The 24991-nt window shown below is 46.7% G+C and overlaps 1 protein-coding gene across 2 annotated transcripts in view; it reads left to right on the top strand.

Moving 5' to 3' along the window:
- Positions 1-24991, top strand: part of ATRNL1 (attractin like 1) — a 2088076-nt gene that overhangs the window by 1827974 nt on the left and 235111 nt on the right. The gene's annotated exons all lie outside the window — the stretch shown is intronic.

Below are 24991 nucleotides of genomic sequence, written 5' to 3'. Positions count from 1 at the left end.
TTTTCTTCATACAATTGAAGGGCTTTTTACATACCAATGAAATGGACGCACAACAAATGTGATTTGTCGACGCACGTCCTACTGCAGCCGTTCTTTTCTTCTAAAATATTTATGAAATGCTCACGCGGATTCGAGTCTGTAATTGCTGTACACCATCAAATCTGATCGTCAGCGAAAAATAACAAATTTATCAATAAAAGTAAGTTAGCGCAGCACACTCCAACATAGCTACCACATCTGAAACGCAGCTTTATGGCTGATCTTATGGCGCCTGGAGGGCTTTTGTTGCAGCTCGCCTCGGTGAATAGCCACGTTTTAATTTCTCCGTAAGTGATTTGCGGTAGATCTTCGTTCAGACATTGCATTGTGATTGTTAAGTCTTCTGCCTGAATCTGCAAACGCACTATTACAAGACAACACAAAGCTGAGGAAAAGAAATGAAACGAACTAGTTACATGTCCTGTACAGCGATTACATCAATGTTTGTTTGACCAGACTTACACCTTCCTCTTCATGACATTGTATGACCCAGAGCAGGTCACAAGCAAGAAACATCTGATCAAATGTACTATGGCACAGGTTGCAAAAAGTGTTTGGAAATTGTTTTTTGCGACCAGTAATTTATTATGCGAACCGGACCATGCACTAGTAGGTTGGTTTGCAAAATAATACATTGGACTTAGTCTCAGAATGACTTGCCAAATTATTATTCATTAGGCTGGTCACAGCTCCCTCGGATTGGCTACATTCACAGTGATAGTGGCCTGCAAGGGATAGCAAACTATAATCCTTGTGAGGGGCCGACCCTAACCAACACCGTGTAGAGACGTTTTTTTCGATAGCTCCTGAGCCCTGGCAAAAAATTCTGCTTCAATCTGTATGCAAGCTTTTGCGTAAGATTACCACCAGGCATAACAACCACTGGCAAAGCCAACAGGTCTTGCCTATGCAAGAGCTATTGGCTTTGCAATGTCTTTTTGCATGTTGTACATTTGTGTCGCTGCTGTTCAGCATGGCTAAAAGTTAGTAGAGTGTTGTAGAGTGGAGTAGGGGGATAGAATGTCATACAATTGAGAGGAGGACAGTTTAATGATTCAGTAGCACAGAGTGTCGTGGTTGGGGTGGAATAGGGTGGAGTGGGTGGGAGTGAACTGAGGTAGTGGGATGGATTGGAGTAGAGTGGGGAGGGGTGGATTGGATTAGAGTAAAGTGGGGTTGACTGATGGAGTGGGATAGATTGGAGTGGGGTGGATTGAAATGGGGTGAGGTGGATAGGACTGGGGTGGTTATATTGGATTGGGTTGGGTGGATTGGACTGAATTGATATGACTAGGGTGGGGTGGATTGGATTGGGGTGGTTTTGAGTGGTGTGAATTGGAGTGTGGTGGATTGGACTGGAGTGGAGTGGGGAGGATTGGATAGGACTGGACTGGAGTGGGGTGGATTTGACTGGAATAGATTGTGGAGTGGATTGGACTGGACTGGAGTTGAGTTGATGGATTGGAGAGGAGAGGATTGGATTGGATTGGGTAGAGTGGGTGAATTTGATTAGAGTGGGGTTGGGGGAGTCGAAGGGGCTGGACTGAAGTGAAGTGTGGTGGATTGGATTGGGTGGGGAGGTTGGATTGGGGTGGGGTGGAGTGAACTGAGGTTGGGTGGAGGGATGTGAATTGTACTGGAGTGAGGTGAATCAGACTTAAGTGGGGTGAACTGTACTGGAGTGGGGTGGATTAGACTAGAGTGAAGTGGATTTTACTGGACTGGACTGGAGTTGGGTAGATTGGACCAGAGTGGAGTGGAATTGAGTAGGGTGGAATGGAGTGAGGTGGATTGGATTGAGTGGACGGGAGTGGAGTGGATTGGAGTAGATTGGATTGTGGTGGGGTTGATTGGATTGAGGAAGTCTGGATTCGGGTGTATTGGATTGGAATAGAAAGGATTTTTGGAGTAGGGTGCTTTGGAGTGTACTGGATTTGAGTAGGGAGGATTGTGGTGGATTGGAGTAGGGTGGAATGGAGTGGGTTGGATTGAATTTGGGGAATTGGAGTGGGGCGGATTGGATTGGTGTGTGGTGCATTGGATTGGTGTATGGCGAACTAGGTTGGTGTGGGATGGGTTGGTGTTTGATGGATTGGAGTGGGTTGGGGTGGGTAGGATTAAGGTGGTGTGGAGTAGGGTGGATTGGGATGGATTGGAAAAGAGTGGGGTGGATTAAGGTGAATGTATTAGACTGAAGTGGAATGGGTTAAGGTGAATTGGATTGGAGTGGGATGGGCTAGAGTGGTTTGGATTGGAATGAAGTGGACTGAAGTGGTGTGCATTGGATTGGGATGGAATGGGTTATAGTGGGGTGAATTGGAGTAGAGTGAAGTGGTTTGGAGTGGAGTGGATTGAAGTAGAGTGGGTTGGATTGGAGTAGAGTGGGTTGGATTGGATTAGAGGGGTGGACAGAAGAAGAGTGTGGTGGATTGGAGCAGAGTGGAGTGAGGTGGATTGAAGTGAAGTGGATTGAAGTGGGGTGGATTGGCATTGGGTGGATTGGAAAGGAGTGGATTTGATTTGGGTGGGATGAGATGGATTGGATTGGGGTATGGTAGGGTGGATTGGAGTGAGGTGGAATGCCTTGAGATGGATTGGATTGGAGTGGGGTGAGATGGATTGGAGTGGGGTGGAGAGGCATGGAGTGAGGTGAATTGGATTGGGGTCGGGTGGGGTGGATTGGATTGGCGTGGGGTGTACTGGATTGGGGTTGGGGTGGATTGGATTGGATTGGATTGGATTGGATTGGATTGGAGTGGGATTCATTAAAAGTAGTGGTGCTGGGCATTGCGAGCTCACAAGTTGTCTCAGTGGCCAGGAAACTGGAAACAGAAATACTGAACAGGGACAAAGAGCTGATGAATCAACAGAATTCTGCCAGGGGAGACATCCAAGCTGGATCCAGACTTGAAGCCAAGCCAACAAAGATAACAGGAAAAACTGTAAAAAAAAAAAAAAAAAAGGAAAATAAGAACTATATCAAAACCACCAGGTATTGCATTGGGATGGAGACAAAGCGGAGAGACTGTTGGCTTGGCTACTAAAGAGAGACCAGACATCGGTGTGCATCACAGCTATTCCAGACTTAGAAGGCACCAACCATATTAGACCTGCAGGAAGGAATTAATAATATTTCACAAATACTACAAGATACTCTACAAAGATAAGTGGCCCATTGCTGGACTAGCACCTTGCCCAAAGTTGGCTGTTCAGGGCCTGCGTCGACTATAACAGGACCAGAGGGAACAGCTAGACGTGACACTCACATTAGGCAAAATTAAGGAACCATACAGGAGTTAAATATGAGCAAGAGCCCCAGCCTGGACTCAATACCGGCGAAGTGGTACCCAGTTTATAGTGGACAGTTAACTGATAAACTGTTGCAGGTCCATCAGCAGGGACTGCAGGAAGGGATGCTCCTGTGCTCTCCCAGGGAGGTGGTTATCATAGTCATACCAAAGCCAGAAAAAAACCCACAGGACTGCAGGGTGTACTGCCTTCCCTCACGTTTGAATATGGACAAGAAGATACTGGGAAACGCCTAGCCCGTAGACTATCACAAATTGTTGGTAACCTTGTGGTATAGATCAGTACGGTTTCATACTGGGCTGACAGACAGCACTTAATATCAGGAGACTTTCCGAATGTACTATATACTATGGGGGACATGGTTGGAGGACAGGCATGTGGCACTAATACCATTAGACTCAGAAAAAGATTTAGACACAGTCTCTTGGCACCGTATGTTTGCTGCATTGGAAGCTGTGAACTTTAATCCTTCCTATATTGCATTGACCAAACTGCTGTACACCAGTCCGGTTACTAGGTTGAAGACATACAGGATAATCTTCGTAGAATGTATACTGGAATGTGGGATAAGACAAGGATGCCCAATGTCCCCACTGCTCTACTCATTAGTGGCAGAACTGCTAGCTTGCCAACTCAGGACTCTTTATGTAACTGGGCTGTTGATGTAGGGAGCAGGAAACATCTTGGATCACCGTATGCGGATGACTTGCTCCTTTATTTGCAGAGGCTGGAGGAAGCACTCCCACACCTACTCGACATTCTGAATAGTTTTGGGCAACAGTGAGGCCTGCGGATAAAGGAGCAGAAATAACTAATATACCCCATCGCAGGTCTATTGGGAGTGCCACTGCAGGCTCCATCCAGACTTGGATGCACCATGGAAAACAGAGGCCTTCCAATATCTGGGAGTTATGGTAATCTCCTTGGAACGGAGAAGACATGCCCTGAACACTATTCAACTAATTCAGAGTATCATGGGGTTAATAGACTTCTAGAACACCCTCCCCTTGACAGGACACTCTGCTCCATGACACTCCTCTCTATTCTACACCAATATGCAGCCCTCCATTTCATTATATGCCACTCCACGGCACGGCACTCCATTCTACTCTACGGCACTCTTCTCCACTAATTTTTAGCCATTCTCAACAGCAGCCAATTGCTCTTATAAAGACATTTGCCAATGCTTGTTTTAGGTATCTGGTTTGCTAATGAGGGCCACTTTTATTTTGATAACTGGGTCTATTTTTTGTCCTAGTCTGACTCTGGTGGGCACCCTGGGCATGGGTCTAGCTTGCCCATGCAAAAGGTCTGCCCTGGATGTGGGTGGTGACATATCTTCTCATGCAAGACACTCAGGGGGTCATTCTGACCCCGGCGGTCTCTGACCGCCGGGGCCAGGGTCGGCGGGAGCACCGCCGACAGACCGGCGGTGCCCCGCAGGGCATTCTGACCGCGGCGCTTTGGCCGCGGTCAGTGCAGGAAAACCGGCGGTCTCCCGCCGGTTTTCCGCTGCCCGTCAGAATCCTCCAAGGCAGCGCAGCTTGCTGCGCCGCCTTGGGGATTCTGACACCCCCTACCGCCATCCTGTTCCTGGCGGTTCGCCCGCCAGGAACAGGATGGCGGTAGGGGGTGTCGCGGGGCCCCTGGGGGCCCCTGCAGTGCCCATGCCAATGGCATGGGCACTGCAGGGCCCCCCGTAAGAGGGCCCCGCTTGTATTTCACTGTCTGCATAGCAGACAGTGAAATACGCGACGGGTGCAGTAGCACCCGTCGCACCTTCCCACTCCGCCGGCTTGATTACGAGCCGGCTTCATGGTGGGAAGGTCGTTTTCCCCTGGGCTGGCGGGCGGCCTTTTGAAGGCCACCCGCCAGCCCAGGGGAAAACTCAAAATACCCGCCGCGGTCTTCCGACTGCGGTACGGTATTTTGGCGGCTCCCGCCGGGCGCGCGGTGACCGCGCCCGGTGGGAGTCAGAATGACCCCCTCAGTGCGTTGAGTGCCCAAGGTAATGATCTCTGTGTGCCAGGAAGTGGCAGTTTCTGTTTCGGTCACTCACAAATATCCCAGAATACCAGGTCTAGCACACCCTGAATATAGGGTGACCACCCGTTCATAATTTTCACGGACTGCCCGTAATTTCGCCATGTCGTCCGTTGTCCATGATGAAAGGCTTACGGACAGCATTTGTCCGTAATTTTAGCCTTTCACCTAAATGACAAAATTGAATTAGGGCGGGATCAGTTTCCCCAGCTGGATTGTAAGGCAGGGAGTCTCCTGTGCACTGAGGGAGGGAGGGGCAGACAGATAAGAAAAGGCCTTCTAGCCAGGGTGTCTCCTTCCCTAAAGAAATACAAATGTGAGTAAATGGTAAATCTGCAAATGTAAAGGGGCTTGGAAACCTACATTGTCTTTAATCAAAGGAGTCTTCTGATGACAAAGATATTTTCTTCTAGAAAGGTACTGTAATGGTGTTCCAAGGTGAGCTTCGGAGTGTGTGGTTTTATTTGACTGTTATAAAAAAAATGTTAGTACTTGGTATAAACTGTATATTATTCAAATCTGTATTTTAGAAGGACTTTTTTTATTTAACCAAAATGTATTTGCGCATTTTGTAGCAGCCTGTATTATGATGTGTGTAATGCATATTTAAAATAAGGACTGACACATTCACAGTTCTTTCAGGGGCCTTGGTACCTCATAGTACTAACAAACATTGGCAAAGCCAATAGGTCTCGTATACACAAGTGTTAATGGCTTTGCCAATGTGTTTTAGCCATGTTATACACCAGAGTGGCTGCTGTTCAGCATAGCTAAAAGTTAGTGGCATAGTGGTGTAGAGTGGAGTATAGTGGCATAGAGCACAGTGGTGCAGAGTACAGTGCAGTGGGGTACATTGTAGTTGTTTAGAGTGTTTTGGCGTAGAGTGCAGTGGTTTAGATTGCAGTGGAATGGGGCAGAGTAGATTGGCATAGAGTGCAATGGAGTAGATTGGCATACAATAGAGAGGCAGAGAGTGCAGTGGTGTAGAGTGGTGCAGTGGCATAGAGTGCGGAGTAGACCCGCGTGGCATAGAGTGCAGTGAAGTAGAGTGGAGTGGAGTGTAGAGTGGTGCAGTGCAGAGTAGAGTATGGTGCTGTAGAGAGCAGTGGCGTAAGTGGAGTGATGCAGAGTATAGGGGCAAAGAGTACAGTGACATAGAGTGCCGTGGAATAGAGTGCGGTAGTACAGAGTAGAGTGGTGTAGACTACAATGGCGGAGAGTGCAATGTTGCAGAGTAGAGTGTCAGTGCAGTGGTGTAGAGTAGCACAGAGGGCAGTGGAGTAGAGTATAGTGGTGCAGAGTAGAGGGCAGTAGTGTACAGTGCAGTTTAGAGTGCACTGGTATACAGTGCAGAGTAGGCTAGCGTGGCATAGAGTGCAGTGACATAGAGTGATGAAGAGTGGAGTAGTGTAGAGTGGTGCATGGGGAAGAGAAGAGTGGCATACAATAGAGTGGTAGAGAGTGCAGTAATGTAGACTGGTGCAGAGTAGAGTATAGTGCTGTAGAGTGCAGTGTCATAGAGTGCAGTAGCGTAGAATGCAGTAGTACAGAGTAGAGTGGTGTAGAGTACAGTGTCAGAGAGTACAGTGTTGCAACGTAGAGTGTCAGTGCAGTGGTGTAGGGTGGTGTAGAGTGGTACAGAAAGCAATGGTGTAGAGTACAGTGGTGCAGAGTAAAGGGCAGTAGCATACAGTGCAGTTGTTTAGAGTGCATTGGCGTAGAGTGGCATGGGGCAGAGTAGAGTGGCATAGAGTGCAGTGGAGTAGAGTGGCATACAATAAAGTGGGAGAGAGTGCAGTAGTGTAGAGTGGTGCAGTGGCATACAGTGCAGAGTAGACTTGAGTAGCATAGAGTGCAGTGGTGTAGAGTGGTGCCGAGTTGAGTAGTGTAGGATGGTGCAGAGCAGAGTATAGTGCTATAAAGTGCAGTGACATAGAGTGGAGTTATGCAGAGTATAGTGGTATAGAGTGTATTGGTGCAGAATACAGTAGTACAGAGTGGAGTGGTGTAGAGTATAGTGGCGGCCAGTGCAGTGTTGCAGAGAAGAGTGTCAGAGTGCAGTGGCGTATAGTGCAGTTGTTTAGAGTGCATTGGTGTATAAGTGCAGTGGTTTAGAGTGCAGTGGGGCAGAGTGGCGTAGAATGATTTTGTTTCTGAGTAGAGTGCAGTGGCATAGATTGGAGAGGTGTAGTGTAGAGTGCAGTGGCATAGATTGCAGTGATGCAGAGTGCAGTGGCGTAAAGTAGATTGTTTCACAGTAGAGTGAAATGGTGTAGAGTGGAGAGGTGCAGGGTAGAGTGGAGTTGCATAGAGTGTGATGACATAGAGTAAAGTAGTGTAGAGTGCCATGGAATATAGTAGATTAGAGTGACGTACAGTGTATTGATGTAGAGTGCAGGGGCATAGAGTTGAGTGTTACAGAGTCAAGTGCACTAGCATAGAGTGTATTAGCATAGAGTGCAGTGGCATACAGTGCAATGTTAGAGTGGCATAGAGTGGAGTTTTGCAGACTAGATTGGTGTTGCCTACACTGGAGTGGTATAGCGTGTAGAGATGCAGAGCGCAGTGATGTAGAGAGGCATAAACTGCATCAGCATCGAGTGGCGTGGTAGAGAGTAGAGTAGAGAGGCGTAGTGGGAAAGTAGCAAAGAGTGGAGTGGAGAAGAGTGCAGTGTCCCACAGTGCAGTTGCATGGAGTGGTATAAAGTGTAGTGATGCAGAGTAGGGTGCAGTGGTGTGGAGTGGTGCAGAGCAGAGTGGAGTATGCATGCTGTGGTAACACATTGCCATTACAGACAACACGTTTTTAATTGAAATGACCATTACATTGCTCAGACATACAGTTTTTCAAATAAAACTATACAGTGCACAGACAATGATGTGTGGAAATTGCATCACCTAATGCAGTGATTTGTTTTAATCAAATAAAGGTATTTGTTCCCAGCACATTTCAGAATTAACAAAAATGTGCTTCATTTGTACTCCTAATTCTGATATATTCTGAAATTTATTTAAGTGGTGTTGTGATAGAAAAAACTCTTTCCTAACCCCAGTATCCAGCAAGACTGTTGAATAAATCCTCCCAGTTTGAAGTCAGAGAAAGAAAAGTAAACATGAAGGCCCTCATTACAACATTGGCGGTATTGCTGCCTACCGCCACGGTGACGGCTGCCAACATACTGTCGCCGTGGCTACCAGCCGCCAACCACATGAAGGCTGGCGGTATTCTGTCAACGGTCATGGCGGCGGACAGCAGTAAGGGGGCGGTGCTGCCAGCGGCAGCGCCATGGCAGAAAAACACTGCCTACCATATCATGAGCCATGATACGCCCTGGTGGTGTTTTGCTGGCGGACGCTGCTGCTGGCAGCAGCGCCGCATCCCGTTTCCTGCCGGAGGACCCCGTGCAAGCAGGTAAGTCTGGTTCTCCAACAGTAGAGGGGGGCAAGGGGTGTTGTGTGGGTGTGTGTGTGTGTGTGTTTTTGTATGCATGCATGCGGGTGTGAGTCACGTGGAATGCGTGCATGAATGAATAAATGTGAGTGTACGTGTTTGTTGTGTGTTGTGAATGCGTGTGTGCTACAATGTATGTTAGTGTGTGTTGCGCGGTGTGGGTATGTATGTGTGCATGCGTGGGTGGATGTGGGTATGCGCGTGTGTATGGTTGTATGTGTGCGCGTGTGGGTGTGTGGATGTCGGGGGGTCGGGAGTGGGAGAGGGAGCAGGACTTTGGGGAGGGGAGGGAGTGGGAGAGACCCCTATCAGTGCCAGGGAAGCAATTCCCTGGCACTGATAGTGCCTACCACCATGGTTTTTGTGGCGGTAACATTGCCACGAAAACCATGGTGGTAGGTGGGGTCATAATCCCGAGGGTGTGATTGTGACGGCCGCCGGGCTGGAGACTGAAGTCTTCAGCCCGGCGGCTGTTACCACCCTGGCGGACGGAGTGGTATATTGGCGGTTTGGCTTGAGCCAAACCGCCAATGTCATAATTTGGGAAAAGGTACCACCAGTCTGTTGGCAGTACCTTTCCCCAAATTACCACCGCCCGCCAACGTTGTAATGACCCCCTACGTTCCCACTGAAGACAGAGCATGACATTTGATCTTGTTCTTTGAATGCACAGAAAATGGGATGAGATGAGAAGAACAAGATTTACAGGCCTGTTTACAGAAATGGAGCACTCAGAAGGATACTGTAAATAATGTTAAAATAAAGCCAGCAAATTGAAAGTAATGAAATGTGAGTTACGAACCACAAAGCCATTGGCAAGCAACGGGCGGAATACATTCCCAAGGTAGCTCTATGAATGTACTTAAAATGATAGCCGTGGAATACTTTGTGGGGAAAGTCCAGTATTTTAGTCCAGTCCGTATCTTGCAGAGGATTGTCCACATTAATCACCCAGGTAGCATGACGAGAAGACCTGGAGTGGTCTCCATGTTGCAGGAAAGCTATGTACACCTATTCTATCAGTTTACCACCAGTCCCTATGGTGTGAAGCTTCTGGCACACCTCATGGGGGGTTAGTGCTAGGTGGCATACATGAAATAGGGCATTTAATTATTTTTTTAAGGTGGTTTTAAGTAAGGAGTTGACTGGGGTGAAGATGATAGTCAGCCACATGGGTTTAGAAATTTAGTAGCTCGCCGTTCAGAAACAAATCCCCCAATTTTAAGACACTTTCAGCATACCACTGATGGAGTTGCTCTGAGCACAACCATCCAGTGTGAGTGGGAAGGCTTAGCAAAGGTAGTGCAAGACCACAGGGCTTTTTCGTGTCCGTGAATTTACAGGTTCTAGCAAGGCAAGAGAAAGCTGTGCATGATAACCCCAGATGGTGATCCATAGACTGACTGGTCAGTAGGAAACAATGAGCAGTGCAGTAAGCCCTCTTTAAAAGTGTTTACAGATAAATCCCATCTCATGCAGGAGGGCAGGCAGAAAGCCACCTATTGGACCTGTGGAGCTGAATAATAGCGCTCTAAGTCCAGAAGGCATCCACCGGCAGTCACAGGTAGCTTTAGAGTGGAAAGAGCTACCCGACAGTGCCCCAGCAACCAAATCAGATGTGTGGCATGCCTAAAGAAGGAAAGAAGGAGGAGCAGTGGAAGGTTTGCAAAATAATACTATCATCGGGGTAGCACACCATCTTCACTAGTACCACATGGCCCACTACAGAAAGCAGAAGAGAAGACCAAAAAGCAAACTGGACTCAGAAGAACTGTGACACTGTGCCGAGATTTCCCTCCTTCAAATCAGTGGGAGAACGGTAGATATTATTCACTAGGTACCAAAAGGCAACTGGTTCCCAGTTCAATTTGAGGTCTAATTGTATATAATGAGGAAAACAGTGCCATAATTTAAAGAAACACTAATTACATTTTTAAAAGTTTATATTTTGTTTGTGCAATTTACATCCCAAATATTTTGAAGATTCTATGTGTACTTGAGACTTGGGGATTACCCAAATCACTAGTTTGGCTTTTGCTCAATTTCAAAACCATTTTCAGACATGGACAAAGCAGGCAATTGCCTTGCACAACCTTGCAAGGGGTCTGGCCCCTGTTCACCCTTCACAAGCACGAACAGCGGACCATTGCACCAGAAGAGTTTGCCAAGGTGGGTGGGTGCTGCTTGTTCAACCACTAGGCAGTGCCTCTTCTGTTTCTCTCCTGTCTGCAGAGGCAACTCCCTAGGTACCCAATACCTTCTGATAGTCTTGGCGGACCCATCTTGTCTGATTTTAGGAATTGTCCCAACTTGTTATTCTCTTCCTTATTTATGTGGTTCTTAGCAACTACCTCCCATTTGATCTCGATTTCATCCTCCTCTTTTATTATCTTTGTTTGGTAGTCCTGGCTCCCAGTTCTGAGATAATGTAGCGTCTCAGACACTACACTCTTGTGCTGTGAGACTACAGACAAGTTGTGGGTACCTCACATCCTGACATTAGGTATGAGACTGTCGCCCATACCATCTGTCCTGCCTCATTTAATTTTTTTTAGGTTGAAAGTCCATGGGCGGTTGGGGTGAGCCAGATATTTTTGTTCAATTTGTTTAAACTAGCATAAGGTTAATTACCGTAATGTTTCCCAAACTGTTGGCCAGGAGTTTTAAAACATTCAGAAACACAATAAAAATGTTGTTGTTACTTTCTCTTTAAGAAAGATTGGGTAGATTTGAGTAGGGGGTGATGGCCTTGACACAGTGCTGAAGGGCATTAATTTACTACTGAACAAGGACATAATGTGACACCTGAATTTAGCATACCAGGAGGCAATCACAAAAAGACCACAGTGAATAAATAGTGCTATGTTAAAAAAGAGAAAATAAATGCACTGATAACATAGTGAGGCATGGCCTTTTTGGGTGTGCCTGTAAAAATTGATGTTTGTTCTTGAACTTTTATCTGGAATTTTGACCCTTCATCCTGAATTTTTGTCCTGAATTTTGACCCTCTGCCCTCAGTTTTTTACAGCCCTGTCCAGAATTTGCCCTTGCGTCCTACCCATCACGCATTCTGTAGAATCAGTCCATTGTCTTAAAACCTAGGGTCTGATTACGACCTTAGCGAATGGGATCCTCCGTCACTAACGTAAGGTATATCCCGCCCGCTGTATTACAAGTTCATGTATATCCTATGGAACTTGTAAAATAGCGGGCGGGATATCTGTCACGTTTGTGACTGAGTATCCCATCCGCCAAGGTTGTAATCAGGCCCTAAGTGTCATGGCGGCCTACCCGGCTCATGAATAAAGCCCTCTGACACCCCTGGGTACTATCCGCACTATATAAAACTGCATAAGTAAACAGATACCAATCTGAAGCAACTGAGATTTTTCCACTCGTCTTGCAGCTCCGCACGCCTCCACCGAGGCGGAGGCGAGGCCCGCGCCGCTCCCCGACTGCTCTCATCCCTCCATTGACTGCTGGATTTAGAGAAGGTATCAACAAAAGGAATAATGGAGTGGCGCTGAAAAAGTACAAATTGATCTCTGGTAATCTGTATGTGCATGAAAGGGGTCTTCAGGGTGCTGTCTGGGATTAAGGCTGCCGGCAGAAAGGAACACGCAGAACCCATGCGGTTTTCTTGAGCGAGCAAGATATTGAGCTGTTGGCTTAAGGCTGGAACCGGTGTGGAAAGGCAGTAAGCAGCATCTGAAGGGCCTGCAGGCTCCATTTCGCGCAGTCGCACCCGGCTGATTTAAACTGGTTTTCCACATAGCATAGCCAGCGTGTCATGGGCCCCAAAGCAAGGATGGAAACAGGACCCTGGCTGCTGTTTGAACTATAAAATTCAGCAACAGTCATGGTCCCCTCAGGCCTTTGGGTCCCGGTGCCACTGCACCTGCTACACCAACGGAAGTTACTCCTGGTTTTCCAGAGCACCAACTATTCCTTCAAAGAGATAATTGGATATAATAAAACGTGTCAAATCTGGGGACTGTGGGTGCGCTCCGCACCCTCAGAATTCTTTATCACAGCACGACAAAAGTGATGCAGGACAGGGGAAATACATGCATTCTGGAAAGAATAGAGGTGATTCGGTTTCGTTTTCGCAAATAATAAAAGCGACTGAACTTGTAGTGTAGGGTGTTACAAGCCTTTAATTCGTGTCCAGTTTCTGTGTGCATACGTGCTATATAGAGGGGGCTTGCATTAGCGCCTTGCCTACTCTCGCCTTTCCCTTAACCAACATAGTACCTGGTAGGTGTGATGTCCCAGGAAAACACAAACGAACGTGTAATATAAGACAACTGACTTTGTTGATAGCAAATTGAAGGCAAAGGGTGGAATCCTGGTACGGCCGACACATCCTTTGCTTGAATATCAGTTGAGTGGGTTAGCACGAACAGACACACTCAAGGGGCGACTCATTTTGTCATGTAACGTGTTGTAGTGCTACCCATGTACGAGTCATCGCATATGCTATTTTAAGGTATGAAAGTAAATATAAAAGCATATTGTTCATAATCGTGTACGTAGATATATATAATCCGTTATCTAATTCTGTAAATTCCTGCATTCAGTTACCAGTACCACACGCTGCATGCCCAACCAACCCAGGACAGCAGCACAGACATCCCATGTCACAGCACAATCGGGACATTAAAAGCATCAACACGCCTACACTAGGTACTACGTGAATTGTCAATAGTCATTGTTTTCTCTAATCTTCCAAGACAGTGCCAACATTTGGGTATTGCTAAAAAACAAAACAAAAAAAAACTGAAAATACAGACTTAACAATCTTGGCATATTCTGGTCCCCACTGACTGAGATGTGAAAAGTTGCTTACACCACCCACACTAGGCACAACAGAAAAACAACAAATGAAGGACAGTTTCTACTTTGTGCAAAACAATTCGTGTCATAATGTTCTTTGCTTGACTTGAGACAGGATCTTGGCATGAATCTTTGGAATATGTCAGTATCATGGTCTCGAATAATACCTAAGCCTCTCTTTTTTGCAAATTTCCTTAGTTTTCACTATGAATGAAGAATGATGCTGTCTATACCGATAGACAGGTATTTGTATAGTGTAGGCCTAGATGAAGAGCCAGCGGAGTGCAAGAGCCTATAACTCGGGATGTGTTTCAGTTTAATAAAAACTGTACAGCAGGTGGCTATAGCTCAGAGATCCCCAGTGATGTAAGTTTTTTATGCACCACTATAATAAGTCTTTCTAAGAATAGTAATAATAACTCTGTGATGTCAATTAGGTGTGGCCTGGAAGTTCTAGACTCCCTGGCACAAATTAGCTGAACCCTCCTTCTGAAGAACTGGAGGTCTTCCGGTGACGGACGCTTTCCAGGGAGTAGCCTGTTGGCTTAGGTCTTTTACCTCAAAGGACCTGTATCAAGCTTTTGGAGGAGCTATGTCATAGCAGGAGTGTAAAGTGGGATTGGGTTAGAATTAGCTGTGTGTGTGTCAGTGAATTTACTTTTAATGTATGGAAGTGGAATCCTACTGGCAGAGTACTGAACTTATTGCAATTTGTTGTTTACATTTTTGCAGTGCTCAAATAAGCAGCATTGCATGTGGTGAACCTCTGCTCTAAAGATTACTCCGACAGTGGTGGTGGGCTTTTTCATTGGCTGAAATGTCTGTTATCACCTGAGTGATGTAAAGTGGCACAGATGTGTTTTGACCATGTTAATAACTTTAGACATCATTGACTCGATGAAGTAGAGTGTGATGTACTGTTTATAGTAGGAAAGGTATATCTATGCACCTTGTTGTCGCAGTGTGAACTTGGACATAGTACAATCACTTCTGTCCATACAGCTGCCACTTATTAAATTTATTTATTTTCGTTTCTTGATATAGCTTGCCAAGGCTGCAGCCTGGCCCAATTTCACTGGAACAAACTTCCCCTGTATATTCGCACCAGTCCTGACCACCCAAAGTTTATAACAGCTACTAAAAACTTGGTTATTCTAATTCCACTGTGCTGCTGTTGAGTAGCAAGCACTAAGATACTCCTTCAGGAGTGTGTCTCAGGGCTATATAAGAGCCTTTCACATAACAAAACAAGACCCTGAGCACAGATTTGCATTGGGAGTGGACAGAACTCGTGGAGTTTCACTCAGTGGAATTCCGCAAAGGTACATGAAAACTCCTTGAGATTACATTGAGTTCCACGAACAGGCTGAAATAGGCATGTTGCTCTGCTCATGTTGACTTTTACCACTGGGAGCTTATTCTGGGCTGAAAAATCAGTGCAGCAGCATCATGCAGTGTGCCACTTGACACTGCTTCTTGAGTTGATTTTGCTGCTGCTCGAAGTACAGCTTCCTGACCGCAAACGGTCTTAACCTCCCTCGTTGGAGAAATCTCACCGTGTGCCCTCCTTGCGACTGAAAATCTTGCAAGGGAATGAAAATCTTGTTTGCGCTCATCAACTCACTGTTCACAAGCCGCACATGAGAAAAAACTCCACCAAAGTTCCACCAACTCCGCCAGTGGAGCAGAATTTATCACCCACCCCAGGTTGGCATAGCACTTTACAAAGCAAGGCATAGAAATAAGAGTAAAAGAAGTAAAGTATAGGTCACAGGAACATCAGTTTTAGTCTTTGGAAACATACTGATATCTTTGTACACACATAATGATAAGAAAAACCTAGATAAAAAACCGCTAACACATACAGCCATCTCCTAAAAACCTTCTCAAAGTTTTACACAAAATGAAATAGTTTCTGTTCAGGTGCCACTTAAACAAGCAGTCCACTGGCTTCTAGAAGGCCATACCGTCCTTAACCTGTGTCCAATCCACTTGCCCCTACCCAAATTCCCCACCCTTCTTTTCTCTTTCTGTCCACTACTACCCTAAATTTTGATTTCATTGCCACCTAATTTGTTATCTACCATCAGTATAAATATGTTGAATGCTTGTTGATTGTAAACTAAAGTCCCTTTTGACTCAAGACCTCTATCGTCACTGTTTGCTCTACCTCTGCGCTCCGTCAGGTGGCATCGGTCGGTTTCGCATCTGATATGATATTGCAGGACCTATGTAGGCACTACCCCTGTTTGCTGACATGCGTTCTATTCTTTCTGCACCAGCCAGCGCAAATCCGAAGAAGAACTACCCCTCAGTCACTTTTTGACAGATATTTTTCAACTTTTTGTCTGTGATTTTTGAGTATTTGACAATCCTGTAGAGGTGTCATCACGTAAGACCCGGTTCAAGCCCTGTGTCATCAGGCAATGTCTGTGATGGATCCATACCTCGTGTGCTTGTGGTGTCTGGAGCATGACCGGGAGTCATGCTCTGAGTGCCAGGCTATGAATACTAAAGCTTTGAGGGAGTGGTTCCTAAAGCTCATTGTGGCCCAGTGCTTGGCTCCGCATTGCTCCTGATCTCGGTCAAGAGGAAGGTCCTTAGAACAGTCATGGAGCTCCCATTCTTCTTCATCCCACTCCAAGTCCTCAGGACGGCCGGGTAAGTCCAGGCACAAAAAGAAGTTGAAAAATAACAAGCATTCGTTGACCTCACCCCGTCCATCGACTCACGAGACGAGGAAAAAGCAGCGTTGTCATTCAAGGCCTCTGTCCTCGGAGCCTGCGTCTGGGGCGGCCATTTTTATGAGGCTGCATGCCTTATATTTGGGCAGTCCGACTCCGCTGGAGCACCTTTGGGCCCTGTGGGATTGGCAAACACCCCCTCGGCTTTCGCACTGGCGGCTTCGGCCTCAGCTCATAGGGGCACCTGAATCTGAACCAGCATGGGTCATACCACATCGACCTTCCCCGATGCTGGTTCCAAAGTCAACACTCCTGACACTGCCCTTGCTTCCGGGTGCCGTCGAACCCTATCATCATTGCTGCCTCTGACACGGAGCCGGACCTGCGTTGTGCGACATCGATTCCAACTTCAGCAGGGACCTTGCTCCATAGGTCGAGTCCTGATCCTAATTCTCAAGGGTTGGGGTACCGTGAGGATTGGGAGGGGTCACTGGGCCCTTTGGAGTACCATCTGGAAGATCCCATGGACTGGCGTATGGACCTGGGTGAGACCAGTGGTCTGGACATTTCCCCTGACACTGGCATGCTTTCTCCCCCACCGTGGCTACGGAGGAGGGAATATCGTGCTCAGTGGTGGTAAGAAGAGAGGCCGAGATCTGGGGCCTCGAGCTGACTTCAGTAGCAGTCAGAACTAACCTCCTGAAAGAGATGCTTCAGCCTGGGGCTTCCACTTCTAATCTCCTTTTAACCTTTAATGAAACCCTCACTGATGTCCTGCTGGGGACCTGGTCCAAACCCAGCGCAAGGGACCCTGTGAACAGAACACTCACTTGCCACCATATACCCACTCCAAATGACCTAGTGTTCCTAGGGCAGCACCCAAACCCTGAGAGCTTAGTTATCGAAGCCTCCAATACGGATAGAGGATCCAATACTCTGGATCAACCTGGGAAGAAAATGTTTTCTTCCTCCAGCCTGGCATTGCAGTCCGTGAATAGTGCATGCCTTTTGGGCCGATACATGCATACTTTATGGGACATGGTTGCACAGGTGCTGCCACAGGTCCTTGAGGAGGCCAGGGCCATTCTCTCCCAAGCTGTTGCTGATAGAAGAGATGCAGTGAAGTTCACAATACAATGTAAACTGGTCATGACAGATTCTCTAGGCAGATCAGTTGCATCGGTAGGACCTTGAGGTGCCACACCTGATTGAGGACATCTGGCTTTTCGGGAGATGTCCAGTCCATCCTTATGGACATGTCCTTTGATGGGACCGGTCTCTTCAGAGACAAAGCAGTCATAGCGCTTGACCTTAATCGTACCAAAGAGTACCTTATGGATGATCAACTTTTTGTTGGGTATGTGGGTGCAAAGAAAGGTCGGGCAGTGCAAAAGAGAACCATACCTAGATGGGTCACTCTCTGCATTTAAATGTGCTATGCCTTGGTAAAAAGCAACCTCCTGAGGGGTTGTGTACTTTGTGTACTCACTCTACTAGAGCAGCAGCTGCAACCACTGTGTTAGCATGCAAAGTTCCAGTCCTGGACATCTGTCGGCTTCTTTGCACACATTCATTAAACACTACTGCCTGGACAGTCAGGTCCAAAGGGAGAGGTACTTTACCCATTCGGTCATGCAGGGCTTGTTGGTATCTTGTTTCGCCAACCCTCCTCTGGCAATGGTATTGCTTTGGTATGTGTTCTAAGGTGGGGAATCTGCAACTAGAAGTCTCTATCAGATGAATAAGTTACTTACCCCGTAACGCCTTATCTGGTAGAGTCATATTCTAGTTGTAGATTCCTTACTGACCCACCCATTCTTTCCTCTCTGCATACTGATTTCTAGTGACAGGGACTTCCCTTTCAGAGCCCTATTTCTGATTCACCAGTGGTCAGTGCTCTTCATGGCCTTGCGTTTCTGACTTGGAAAGTCGTGAAAAGAAACTGACGTCCGCATGCTAAGGTGGCACCTATATATGTCCTGCGATGTCATATCCAGTGCGTACAACACTGACAACGGACACAGAGCCAGCCGATGCCACGCAGGGGTACTACTCGAGAAAAATCTCGAGATCCAGAATGATGCCTGGGGGAAATTCTAAGGTGAGGAATCACCAACTAGAATATATCTCTACCAGATAAGAAGATTACTGAAGGTAAGAATCTTGTTCTACAGGTCTAAAGGTCTCTCCATATCTTCTTGTGCCCTTCAACCCACATACCATACAGCCTCTGTTGCACTAAAGTCCTTCATCCTTATGTTTACTTTAAAAATGTCATGGATGCTCTGTTCCTCCAACCCTTCATCTGTCCCGTCCCACCTTTGAGGAACTGTAAGGAAATGCCTCCTTGGCATGGTTACCCCCTACCTTTTTGCCTTTGCTGATGCTAACTTAAGATTTGAAAGTGTGCTGGGACCCTGCTAACCAGGCCCCATCACCAGTGTTCTTTCCCTAAACTGTACCTTTGTCTCCACAATTGGCACAACCCTGGCACTCAGGTAAGTCCCTTGTAACTGGTATCCCTGGTACCAAGGGTCCTGATGCCAGGGAAGGTCTCTAAGGGCTCCAGCATGTCTTATGCCACCCTAGGGACCCCTCACTCAGCACATGCACACTGCTTCACAGCTTGTGTGTGCTGGTGGGGAGAAAATGACTAAGTCGACATGGCACTCCCCTCAGAGTGCCATGTCAACCCCACACTGCCTGTGCCATAGGTAAGTCACCCCTTTAGCAGGCCTTACAGCCCTAAGGCAGGGTGCACTATACCACAGGTTAGGGCATATGTGCATGAGCACTATGCCCCTATGGTGTCTAAGCAAAACCTTAGACATTGTAAGTGCAGGGTAGCCATAAGAGTATATGGTCTGGGAGTTTGTCAAACACGAACTCCCCAGTTCCATAATGACTACACTGAAAACTGGGAAGTTTGGTATCAAACTTCTCAGCACAATAAATGCACACTGATGCCAGTGTGCAATTTATTGTAAAATACACCCAGAGGGCATCTTAGAGATGCCCCCTGAATACATGCCCGACGTCTAGTGTAGGCTGACCAGTTCCTGCCAGCCTGCCACACACCAGACATGTTGCTGGCCACATGGGGAGAGTGCCTTTGTCACTCTGTGGCCAGGAACAAAGCCAGTACTGGGTGGAGGTGCTTATCACCTGCAGGAACTGTAACACCTGGCGGTGAGCCTCAATGGCTCACCCCTTTTGTTACAGCGCCCCAGGGCATCCCAGCTAGTGGAGATGCCCGCCCCTCTGGCCACTGCCCCCACTTTTGGTGGCAAGGCTGGAGGAGATAATGAGAAAAACAAGGAGGAGACACCCACCAGTCAGGACAGCCCCAAAGGTGTCCTGAGCTGAGGTGTCCCCTGCCTTGAGAAATCCTCCATCTTGAGTTTGAAGGATTCCCCCAATAGGATTGAGGATGTGCCCCCCTCCCCACAGGGAGGAGGCACAAAGAGGGTGAAGCCACCCTCAAGGACAGTAGCCATTGGCTACTGCCCTCCCAGACCTAAACACACCCCTAAATTCAGTATTTAGGGGCTCCCCAGATCCCAGGAAATCAGATTCCTGCAACCTGAAGAAATAAGAAGGACTGCTGACCTAGAAGCCTGCAGAGAAGGAGGAAGACGACAACTGATTTGGCCCCAGCCCTACCGGCCTGTCTCCAACTTCGAAAACCTGCTCCAGCGACGCATCCGACAGGGACCAGCGACCTCTGAAGCCTCAGAGGACTGCCCTGGATTACAGGACCAAGAAACACCAGTGAAAAGCGGCCCTGTTCAAAACCAGCTACTTCTTTGCAACAAAGAAACAACTTCCAAGGACTTCACGTTTCCCGCCGGAAGCGTGAGACTTTACACTCTGCACACAATGCCCCCGGCTCGACCTGCAGAAAACTAACACCTGTGGGAGGACTCCCAGGCGACTGTGAGCCTGTGAGTAACCAGAGACGACCCCCCTGGCCCCCACAGAGAAACCTGCAGAGAGAATCCGGAGGCTCCGCCTGACCGCGACTGCCTGTAACAAGGGACCCGAGGTCTGGAACCAACACTGCACCCGCTGCCCCCAGGACCTGAAGGAACCGAACTTCGTCGCTGGAGTGACCCACAGGCGACCCTCTGCCTTGCCCAGGTGGTGGCTGTCCAGAGAAGCCCCCCCGTGCCTGCCTGCACCGCTAGAGTGACCCCCGGGTCCCTCCATTGAAACCCATGCAAAACACGATGCCTGCTTTGCAAACTGCACCCGGCCGCCCCTGTGCCGCTGAGGGTGTGTTTTGTGTGCCTACTTGTGTCCCCCCACAGTGCTCTACAAAACCCCCCTGGTCTGCCCCCCGAGGACGCAGGTATTACCTGCTGTCAGACTGGAACCGGATCACCCCGTCCTCCATAGGCGCCTATGTGTTTTGGGCACCCCTTTGACCTCTGCACCTGACCGGCCATGAGCTGCTGGTGTGGTAACTTTGGGGTTGCCTTGAACCCGCAACGGTGGGCTGCCTATGCCCAAGGACTGAGACTTGTAAGAGTTTTACTTACCTCCTAATCTAACCTTTACTTACCTCCCCCACGAACAGTTGATTTTTGCACTGTGTCCACTTTGAAAATAGCTAATTGCCATTTTTACAAAGACTGTACATGATATTGTTTTCCTTCAAAGTTCCTAAAGTATCTAAGTGAAGTACTTTACATTTAAAGTATTAACTGTAAATCCTGAACCTGTGGTTCTTAAAATAAACTAAGAAAATATATTTTTCAATATAAAAACCTATTGGCCTGGAGTAAGTCTTTGAGTGTGTGTTCCTCATGTATTGCCTGTGTGTATACAACAAATGCTTAACACTACTCTCTGATAAGCCTACTGCTCGACCACACTACCACAAAATAGAGCATTAGAATTCTCTACTTTTGCCACTATCTTACCTCTAAGGGAAACCCTTGGACTCTGTGCACACTATTTCTTAATTTAAAATAGTATATACAGAGCCAACTTCCTACAGGAACACACAAACATTAAACTATTTACCCTCTCTAGAGTTCTTTATCTGCCTTCATCACGTTTCAACTAGTCAAGTAACTCAGACCTACATATATACATCATCGCTACATTAAGCCTGCTGTCTGTCTTGCCTTCCTTTAGGGATAAAATGCAGCTGCCCTTTTTCTTCCATTCTTTTCTGCCTGCAACCCAGTTCCCATCCTTCGTAAAAAAAAAGAAATTCAGAAATAACATGTTCTCAGTGGACCAGTTTCTGATTCATCAAGCTAAATAACCAAATTGTTGGTCTTGGTCCTGTCTGCAGGCCCAACCCCAAATGTTTTACCTTCACCCTCCCATTTTTGCTCAATTTGTTTTTGTTGATCTTGGGACTCTGCGCACTTTATCAGTGCTAAAGTATTTGTGCTCACTCCCTAAAACACAGTAACATTGGCTTACATCTAATTGGTATATTTAATTTACTTATAAGTCCCAGGTAAAGTGGTATACCATATTTCCAGGGTCTGTAAATGGAATGCTACTAGTAGGCCTGCAGCAATTAGTGTGCCACTGACTTAAGTAGCCCTGTACGACATGACCCAGGTCTATCACTGCATCCTGAACGCATTTTTATACTGTCAATTCGAATTGGCAATATAAGTCCCTGGCCAAGCCCTAAACTCTTTTTATTTAATATGTCACCCCTAAAATAGGCCCTAGGTAGCCCATAGGGCAGACTGCATTGCAATTAAATAGGTGAACATGTACTTTCAAGTTTTACATGTTCTTTTAGTAAAAAACTCCTAAATTTCCTCTCCGTGGGCGGCTGGGCAAACGGACATGCACACTTAGAAGTGAGCACCACTCTCCCTCCACCCCCACCCCACCGCTGCTGATGATGGGATCTCCCCGCCCTGCCCTACGAGGAGGAAGCAAAATATAAAATAATACAGTAGTTGTATTATTGTTTTATTTTTATGCTACCTTTTAGCAGGGGGGGGCGACGCTCCTCCGCCCCAGTGGAGGGGGCCCTCCTGGATATAGGCTCTGACTATGTCCTATAAAGAGAAACAAGATAGACTTTCGACCTTACAATAGTTTGTTGTCTTTCATGTGTTCACTTTCGGTGTGGCTAAAACACAAATTGTTAATAGATGTTATGAAGACCATATTTCTGCCCAGTGACAAATGCAGCACTCTCCCCACCTCCAGTTTGTGAGGTGTGCTTATCCTAGGGGGTGTCTTGTACACTGATAAAACACTATGGCGGGTTCTTTATTAGATGCAATGTTCACCTTGATTGAATATCAGGGCTAATTTGCAGGGCCTTTATCCCACTGGATCACACCTTGCAGTCGTCCAGCCATGGTGGCCTAAATCTCACTAACTCTTCAAGTGGGGGTAATTGTCAATAAGATCACAGATTTAAAAGAGGACCACTTTACTAGTTAATGAAAGAAGACAGCTAAGAACTTTCTCCAGGCTCATGTTGGAGGAGATTCCTCATCAACACGGAAAAATCATTGTGCACATCATGAAATTCTTGAGTGGAAACTATCGTCTTGAAGGACCACAACACTGGAGGAGACAGTCATACTCTCTCCATCACTCATACGTTGTATTTGTTAAGTCCTGTGTGAAAATGTAACTTTATTATAACCACACATAGACGACCTCTTCTTGTATTTCTTGATTGCATGCCCAACACCCCCACTGAACAGACATCATAAGTATTGCTCCAGCTGTGACGGTGATAGGTGAACAGATTTTATCCTTTATAATGTATTTAAATCATAGTCATTAAAAACCTCTCATGATGGCAACCGTTTTTCCAGCCATTGAAATGGGTGTTTTCTGTCCAATTTGACTTTCTCCGAGCTGTGATGTATTTAAAACTAGTTTGGCTAATGAAATAAGCCTCAAATCGAGCAGGGAAAGACAATTTTTGTTTGGAATTTTTCTCTAAAATATTTCATTCTATTTTGAAAGGTTTGCTGTATAAAGATACACAACAGGATAATATAGAGGGCTTGAAATGGCACCGCACATTAGTAAACTGTTTTTTATCTATGTTATTTGTTAATGTAAACATATACCTGTTAAGGGGATTTTTAGGGTCTTTCTCTGCTACTGGGAGTGTATTGTTTACAGGTTGGGTCATTACTCTACAGAGTAAAGTGCAAAATGATGGTAGAAAGGGATCACATAAGCTTGTGAAAAGACAGCTTCCTGTATCTTTCCGCCCAAAAACAAAATGATCCACTAGCCTAAATGAAAGGCGCAGGTACATGGGTCGGGGAGTTATGGTCAGGTGTGAGCCCTGCTCCTCAATAGCGTCCCTAGGCCTCCCCTGGGTGCAGAAACCACAGCTCCAATGACCATGGGCATCAAGGACCATGTCGGAAAATAAACAAGCACATGTCTATTTCCTTGCCCAGGTCCAACAGGACCCACGCCCAACTACTCCCTATATCCAGTCACGACAGCCTTCCACAACACAGGCCTTCTGAACCGAAATCTACCCTTCACATTCTGCACCAAAAAGTGCATCTGACAGTGTGAAGCTATCCTCCACAGCCTATCTAGCTCCACAAATATTCCTCCAACTGCCTCAAATCACGGTCCCGGAGTTCCTCCAGTTTCCTTATCCCAACCAGGAAGAGAATCATCTGAGTCCGTCAGCACTAACCTGTCCAGGTGATGAGAAACTGTTGGATTACCACCCAGGGTCCAAAACAGAGGATCAGGTAAGAAAGCCAATGATCTGCTGCACATTGATTCCACAGCACCCCTTTGCCAGCCATGTAGGCCATAATATAGTAAGGGAAAATGAGGGGAAGCGTGTCTGATCCTGAAGGGGGTTGGGCACGAGAGAACCTAAGACATGCAGAAGATTGATCAAGTACAGTACCTGATTCACAACTGTAAACAGGATATCCTTTTAATTTTCTATAAAATCAATGATATCGGAAAACTGATGCACCAACTTTCATTGCTTTCTTGGGTTTTAGTCTAGGAATTGCATGTACTTGTAATCTTTTATTTGTTTTTGTTTAACTGTAAATCGCACTGTTTCCTGCTCTATGCCAACAAAATGAGAGTCTAGTAGCCACCTAGTTTGAGGTCAGATTTTGCCAGGTCTAGTGAGGTGTAAAGCCATAGATGGCAGGTTGTACCCAGATAGTACTTCTGCAGTAGGTGCAGTGCCCAGTTTGTAAATGAAAAAAAAGCTAATAAGGAGGTTCAGGGACCCAAAACCTGCCTAATTCTGTTTCCATTTCATACTTCTTTATTCAACAACCTTCCTGTGCCTTTATCTCATGCTTGCATGGTAGAAAAATGAAATACCCAGAGACAAAGCCAGTAGGTTTTGCCCATGCAGCATCTGTTGGATTTGTCAATTTTTTTAGACATTGCACAGCAGCAATGGCTTAAAGTAAAGAAAGAAAGCACTATGGTGGAGCCAGCATTGACCACGTCATATTGTTTTTTTTTCTTTACGCAATATTGCAATGGACAGCTGGAGGTGAGCTGAAGGCAAGCAACACAGGGGAGGTGCGGGGGAGGATAGAGGGGCCAGTAACGCAATGGACAGTTGGGGCAGAGCAGAGACGGTGGGAGGAAGGGAGGGACTTCCGACACTTCTATT

The sequence above is a fragment of the Pleurodeles waltl genome, chromosome 6 (assembly GCF_031143425.1).
Source record: "Pleurodeles waltl isolate 20211129_DDA chromosome 6, aPleWal1.hap1.20221129, whole genome shotgun sequence".
NCBI classification, from domain to species: domain Eukaryota; kingdom Metazoa; phylum Chordata; class Amphibia; order Caudata; family Salamandridae; genus Pleurodeles; species Pleurodeles waltl.
This window is presented reverse-complemented; position numbering and strand designations above follow the sequence as displayed.